This window comes from Cinclus cinclus, chromosome 2 (genome assembly GCF_963662255.1).
Source record: "Cinclus cinclus chromosome 2, bCinCin1.1, whole genome shotgun sequence".
Classification (NCBI taxonomy): domain Eukaryota; kingdom Metazoa; phylum Chordata; class Aves; order Passeriformes; family Cinclidae; genus Cinclus; species Cinclus cinclus.
The window spans coordinates 17,825,863-17,833,557 of record NC_085047.1 but is presented as its reverse complement, the minus strand read 5'-3'; positions in this window follow the sequence as shown (position 1 = coordinate 17,833,557).

The following is a 7,695-nucleotide window of genomic DNA, read 5'->3' as shown; positions in this document are numbered from 1 at the left end:
TGCCCTTGTCAATAGTCCCTCTCCAGCTCTCATGCAGGTCCCTTTAGGTACTGGGAAGCTGCTCTAAGGGCTCCTTGGAGCCTTCTTTTCTCTAGGCTGGACAATCCCAATACTCTTAGCCTTGTCCTCCCTCTATCTTGGTTCAGCAGCTCTCAGTCTCCAACTGGGCAGGATAATCCAACCACCCTACACAAAGTCTCTTTTTTCTCAGTAGTCATTTTTTGAAAATTATTTTAACATCTGTCCCTTCTTTGGCCTGAATGTTTTCTAATGACATGCCAGTTGGCATTCACTGATTTTCTTCTTAATGCATCCAAATTCAGGTTGGGTGCAATTGGAAGGCAAGTGGGAGGGTTTCTCTTGTTGCTAATTTAAAACAATTGAACAATTCATAAGAATTCCTGAGATGTCTTTAAGCAAATGAAATCTCGGTGAGGAGAATGATTGTCTTGTGGAAGTTGCTGACTACCCATTATATATGAACAGATGATGGCTTCAAATTCCATGAAACATGCTTGGATCTAATGGTATTTGCAGAAACACAAAGAAAAATATTGTTAGCATGCAACCAGTTGTTGTATGGGAGAGGAATGAGACGGGAATAGAGAGGAGGGAGGATGGGAGAGATAAGGACAGAGAAATACCAGAAACAGAACTGCACAAAATGTTTTCTCTAGGTTTAGTTCTCAGGATTACAGACAGCCCACCAATAAATTCAGTAACTGACAGGCCTCACATGCAGCCACATTAATGTCACAACTATGTCACTTGGCCAAGTGCTTGATTTCACAAACTTCTGCCTTTGGATGAAACTGTGGATGGTTTACACTTTTTTTTTTTTTTTTCTTTAATAGTCTTCTTGGGTTCCAACAGCTTTGCCTGTTTAAATTTCCCCTTCCAGCTAAAAAAAGAAATTGTAGTGATTTCTTTTGGCAGCTGTGAAATGGTTGCATATTGTGTACGTTTTCTTGATAAGCATGCATGAAATGGAATTGGTTTTCTTTTGATGGATACACCTCTTTCAGCACAATGTCCCCACAAGATTAATAAGTGTTTAATTTTTTAGAGGCTTTTTATGTGCATGTAATGTCATGTATGCTACTTCTATAGAGCATTATAAGTAGCACATGAAGCTGTTTGAATAGGGAGGCTGAACTGACTGAGGAATGTTTCTCCAGTGAGTGTGCAACATGATTTGTGACAATGTGTACTTTCCTAGCCACAAAGTTTCCGTCGATGGCGAGAACTCCCTGAGATTTGGGCCAAATTCAGGTGCTGTAGAATATATGAACCGCTGTTCTGGGTCTGTCCTAAAAGCATCTTGGCCTCATGTTCTATAATGACAGCACCCAGATGTGGGTGCCTGGGGACAAGGGCAAACATATGCAGTAGTCCTTACTTTCTGAGGACTTGAGTCTTCAGCCTCCAGTTTATTTTAGCTCAGACTCCCTGAGCTCCCATTTTCTGCATATATTAGAGCCCGCAATGGAGAGAAGAGATGCAATTTCCACTGAAGACAACAGATATTACACTGAAAAGCACGGTGGGTCAATGTGATTGCTCTGACTTCTTGTATGAGCTTCAGCCTACCCTGTGCTTCAGTGCAATGCTATTATTAAGAATAAAATCAATGAATGACAAAAGAGATGTTCCAAGAGAACAGGGAAAAGGCCAAAATGAGTATAAAGGGGTAATAATATTTTACAGATCTTTATTATTATAATAGTGTGAGATAAAGTGGCTGTCATTCTGCCATTCTTTACCCCAATATTTAATTTAGCCATGAAGGTCTTTCAAAACTATATTCATGAGAGTCTGAAGGGGAGTGACCAGCAAGGAAACTATTCTGTCTTGAAAGTAAAAGCTTTTGTGAGGTGGAGGTAGGATCATTTAATCATTTCTCTGACAGAACCTCTCAAGAATGAGTTCAAAGGTAAGAAAAATTAAGTACTAGAATAATAGCAGAGTATTTTACTTTTACTTATTATGCACTGTTTGCCTGCCTGCATGGTGAAACTCTTCAGTACTAGTGAGACCCAGTAAAGGCTAATGGAGAATCACAGCCTGGCATTGCAGGTGGCAGCTAGATCACCAGTGCAAGGCGGTTGTACATTGCCAACAGAAAATCCCCTAATGCCTTCCTTTCCTCTGTTTCCCATTCTTTGTCTTCTCAAGGGGCTGATGAGACAGCTGCATGGGGTGGGTGGGCAGAGGGGGCTCCTACCAGATCAGTTTTCAGCCTGATCTGTGGGCTGTTCCTGCTCATCATACTGCTGTGCATTGGCAACTCCTGCGGGAAAGTGATAGAAACACGCAGATGAGGAAACAAAAGGGGCAGCTGAACACGCCCACAGCAGCTTCTCATTAGCTCAGTTTATCCCAGCAGGAAAGCTGGAGTCCCGGGCCATGTTTGTTTTTCCCACTGTAGCTGTCTGGCAGAGTGCTCCATCTCTGGACAGGCATCATCCCAACGCCTGCCTGTACAGCCGAGTGGCCCTAAAGAGCTGGAGCTGCCAAAACTTTCAGAGCCGGTGTAGGCAGACCACAAGTCACTGCCATCTCTAGCTTAGTGGATCCCTGTGGGGCCAGGAGTCTTCCCAGGCAGACTGGCCCAGGTCCAGGGCACACAGACATATGGTTGGTCTGTGGCTCTGGGGCAGGATGCCAGGGACAGGCAACGCTCCAGCTGAACCCTAGCTGGAATTCTGCTACTGGTTTCTACAGCATTCTGGCCTCCTCATGTGGACATTTTTCCACCTGACTTTAGTTACGCATGAGTATTTTCAACCAACTTGTCATCACAAGTCTTGAGTTTGGAGCAGGGACGAAGAAGAAACAAGGATGAAATTAATTTTCTGAGTTACATGAAACAACTTTAAACTTAGCTTATGGCTCTCCTCAAGGAGCTGGTCTCTAACAGATGCATTGAACTAAGTTTTATTTAACTGTAACTGTCTTTAAACCTGCCTGAAGTAATAATTGTGGGTTCTGCCCTTTGACTATATTTGAACTTGCAAACAGGAAAAAAAAGGGAAGTGTTAACAGGAACTCCAGTGGAGGTACCACTGGTCAACTGATAAAAACTGTAAAACAGTTTTAGTTTTGTTTGAAGTTTGCCTATTACTTGTGAAAATTACACCAAACATGAAACATTAAATAATTAAATCCTGTTTATCTAGCAATTAGTAGTAGTTAAATGCAGCTTATCTCCATAGAGAAAGGAAAAAAAAAATCAAGAGGGAAAACAATGTCCTGGAAGGGTTACTTTAACAATTTCCCCCCCTTCTCTTCAAGGCTGTAGCCAAACAAGGCTTTAGCTGTTAGGGTAGGGCCTTGCTTTTACTACTGCAAGAGTTTACGCCATGCTTAACTGTTTCATTGTGGCTGCAGCAAATAATGCAGTATCTCCCTGCAGAATAGTGGGAACGTCTCCAGCAATTCAGAGACCAGAACTGGAAGAGCCACTAACAAAGGAGGTTTATGTGGAAACCAGCACTATTCCCACATACTAAGCTCACTGGTTTCTGTCTTCCTTCTCCTCCCCCCTTCATCGTCTTCCGTTTAGAATTTCCTTTGCTTGTGTATGTTTCTGAAGTAGCTTAGGCTCTTGTCCTTACCTAACCTTTTAACTCCCCCTTTTTTTTCCTCTCGTTTTTCATTTCTTCTTGTAGCTTTTGGACACCAAAGGTAGCAGTGGTAAACAGGTTTGTTTGTTTGTTTGTTTGGGGTGTTTGTGTGTGTGGATAGGCTGGTGGGAATGTCCCGTGATTTGTGTAAGCTTACATTAAGGCTGTAGAGAACTTCTATTTCTTATCAGTCTGTCTTCCTCACCCTTAATAACTGTTTTTTTACCTCTTTCAATGAGCTGCACCTTTTTCTTATTGTGTGCTTTTCTATCACTTTTTACTCTCACAGCAAATATGCTCATTCCAGTGCTATTTTCTTCCTTGCTGGGTTTTCTCTGCAAATGCAGAAATCCCTTCTGCCCCTCTGCATCACAAAAACATGCTTCTCCACCTGCTGATGTTGCACCTTAAGATTTTCTTTTTGGAATTGTTTCTCTGCATGTCCAGTTGTTTCTTTGTGTTCCCCAGCTTTTGTCTTCAAGTCTGTAGTCCATGGGAATGGTGACTACTACCATGTCCTTAACTTTGCCGTTCTTCCCTCTGCATGCTGGTACTGTTGCAGATACCTGTAGGGTCTCAGTTCCATTTTCAGCTCTCTCCAAGGCAGAGGGCATATGGTCAGGCTGGCCACTGAAAGCAATACCCTTCTTTGCCTGAAACAACTTTTTGTAGAAGTCCAGAGTCACTTCCTTCTGATAAGGTGACATGTATGCCTGGGAATATGATTTCTGGATAAGAGCAAGGTGTGGCTCAGTGATATAACTGCCCTGGCTGGTCACGTGCTAGGAACCACAAGCAACAGGAAAGCTTAAACACTGTTGTTTCCTGCATATCCTGGTAAGTGTAATGCAAAACAGTCACTCAAAATAGCAACTGTCACTTAAAAAACATGACTCATTTTGACACTCTTGGATGTTTTAACTGTATACCATTTGTAGGGCTCTAATGACTCAGTGTGAAGATTTGCCTGAACAGCTTGGGAAAGGCAGGTCAGTGCTAGAATTAGCCTGAGTCCACAGCAGCTCTTCTAGGGAGGAGGCCCTCAGTGAAAGGGGCCCCTGAGCATGGGCAGCTGTATTCCAGCATAGGGTGAAAAGCACCAAGAAGAGACTTCCAGTACTAACCTGACCAGCCTCTGAAAACAGATGCCTTTTTGTCTGGTTTTTGTTTTGAAATGGCCAATAAGAACAGATCAGCACTGGCACCATTGTCTGTAATAAATGTGTCTTCACAAAGTGGAAGACTGTGGTGTGTTGTAAACAATCATGGCACTGAGTAAAGCATAATTGATCACACAAGTGCCACAAAGGATACATTTGCCAAAGCATGGTTTAAAGATTGGGATCTGTATAATAGAGCTGGCACACTTAAGACACGGTGAAAAGGAGCTATCAGCATTTTCTGGAATGAAATAGACGATGGATTGTCATAGGAAGACTTAACCCTCTACCGTTATTGCATTTTCTGCATCACAGTCAAGCTTTATCTGCTGCTTGTCAGCAGGTTTCTCACACTGATACTGGTATTTTGTATTCTAAGTCTCTAGAAAATAAATTACATGTTTCATCTCAAATGCAATCTTAGTTACTGTTGAGCACTGAAAGATCTTTCTGTATGCCATGTGTCTTGTTCACTGCTGTATTCTTCAAGCTTTCTGTTGGGGTTAGTCTGCTAAAATCAGGAATGGCAATTTTGGGTGTTTAGAGACACAATATGTTGGCACAGGATAAAACTCTGGGTCCTGCAGGGAATATTACAGCTTTCTAGAAGATACATTGTCTGGCCATATCTTCTGTTTCTTCTTTTCTTCTGCCACTGAACAGAACAACTGTTCTTCACAAATTCAGCTTTGCTCACAAATGAAAGCTTTGCTCCTCCTAGCCAAACCTTATGCTAGAAAAGGTCAAGTTGAACTGCTTTGAAACTCTGGGTATCAATACAACTCTTTGTGGTGAAGATAAAAAGGAAGATTTTTCCAGAAGCAGGTGGTTTTGAAAGGTGCAACATAAAAATGTCTGTCTGCCAGAAAAAGATAAATGATCCAGCCTAAATTCTGAGGCTTCAGGCATAAACGTTATTGCATATAAAAAAGAGAGAGGTGGTGAAGATCTGGAAAAATACAGGTGAGGTAGGAAAGCCCATCCTTACTCAGAATGTTTAGCCTGACCCCAAAAACTAGTCAAGAGATCAGTTCAAGAATACTTGAATTTGTGAGCAGGTTGTGTGTTTTATTTTCTGCTGTTTGCTTGATTCATTCTAGACACAAAAGTTACGACTTGGCTCCTTCCCCACTTCTTCCTTCCCCAGATTAGAAGAATCAATGGGACACTGAGTTTTGATTAGCTGCTCTTAGCAGAAGGGTGGTAAGCACCACGGTGTTCACCTTCCCTCTGTATGTAGCTGTACTAGCAAATTCAGTCCAGCCTTCTACAGTCTCTTCCAGGAGAGAAGCACCGCAGAAACTGCAGTTTCTCTGACAGGAAATAGGACCAGTTTCCTGCTTCTCATCTGCTGACACCCACACTGCATTGGTGTCAGCAGTGGCTGCTCACAGGTGGCATTCTACAGAGAAAAACCAAGTCAGCTCCAACCAGCTTAGCAGATGCTCAGATGGACTGACCACATCCTTATATTCAGGTCATACTGTCAAACTTTTGTGCACTTCAGACTGGAATAGCTTTTTAAAGGAAGCTCTTTCATTCTATCCATATGAATTTGCTACCTGTATTTCAATCCTGTTCACAACTGAGAGAAAACTGAACTGGCTTTTTAGTTGTTTATCTTCTCCAACAGAGTAACCTGCAATTCCTTTTTTTTTTTTTTTTTTTTTGGTAAGAGTCCTCACAAACTCAAACACACTAACAGATATGTCCTTATTCAAACAAAAGTCAGCATACTGGACTACTTATAGAAAAAACCCTCCAAACCTGCCACACCTTGCCACACCTAGAGTATATTCTTCTGTCCCACAAAGAGTCTTCTCAGAACAGTTTTTTTTATTCTTCATTGTCATTATTATATAGCTGAAGATGATGAAAATCTTCAGGAATGCTTTACTTGAGTTTACAGGCACTCTACAGAAGGCTGTAATGAAATTTGTCCAGGCTGCTGGACAAATTAGTACAAAATTAATGAGTGACACTTTTAAGATCAGTTTTCATTGTTTTTACTGTTGCATTTGATAAACTTGGCAGCAACTCTTCCTGCTATCATACCAGGAACTTGTGCATCTCATGTAACAAAGGAAATAATGTTCAACAGATGCTACCAAACCTTTTGAAACCTGCACCATTTTTTTGGCACTAGTTTCCAGGAAAATCTGACAAACAGCCTGTCCTTTTGGTCTGACTATTGGCTTGTATCCTTTCCCAAATGGAGGGAAACGGAGGCAAAATGCTCATGAACAAGCCATGCTGAAGAAGGATAGGGAGAACTCTCTAAAACCTTACAAGAGCACCCGTAACAAGATACAACAAGAAACTACTGCCCTAAAACTAGAGGAGGGATGGGAAACTTTTTGTCCAGGGAATGCCTACACTCCACAGTTAAATTTTTTGTGTTATTATTGAGTAACACTAAGGTGTCATTTGAAATATTGTCATCCTTTGAAAACCACAGAAACAGGAAAATATTTTTGAATGAACAATTGCGTTATCAAGAGGAATATTATTAAAAATAATTATTCTGTCCTTCTGACCTTAAAATATTCACCTTTGTTGATTTTTACAACATGTAAAAAGGATGCATGTGAGCATCTCAGCTGGGATACTTCTGGGATAGAGTACTGAAACACAGCCAATCCTAACTACTAAGACCAGGAGCAAAAAATAAACGGAGTAAAAAAGTGAAAGACTAGCATTATTCAAATAATTACTGACTCTCAATAAAAAGCTCTCAACCCTGCTCATTCCACTGCTGCGTGGGAATAATTGTGAAATGGTAGAGCTGTTACTAGGAGGCTGAAAGACAGACATTTCCAGCAACACCAAGCCCTGGAGCAATAGCTAAGTATTAGCTAATACATGAGAAAGCCCTGGTAATGGCATTTGCTGAATGAAAAACATATCAA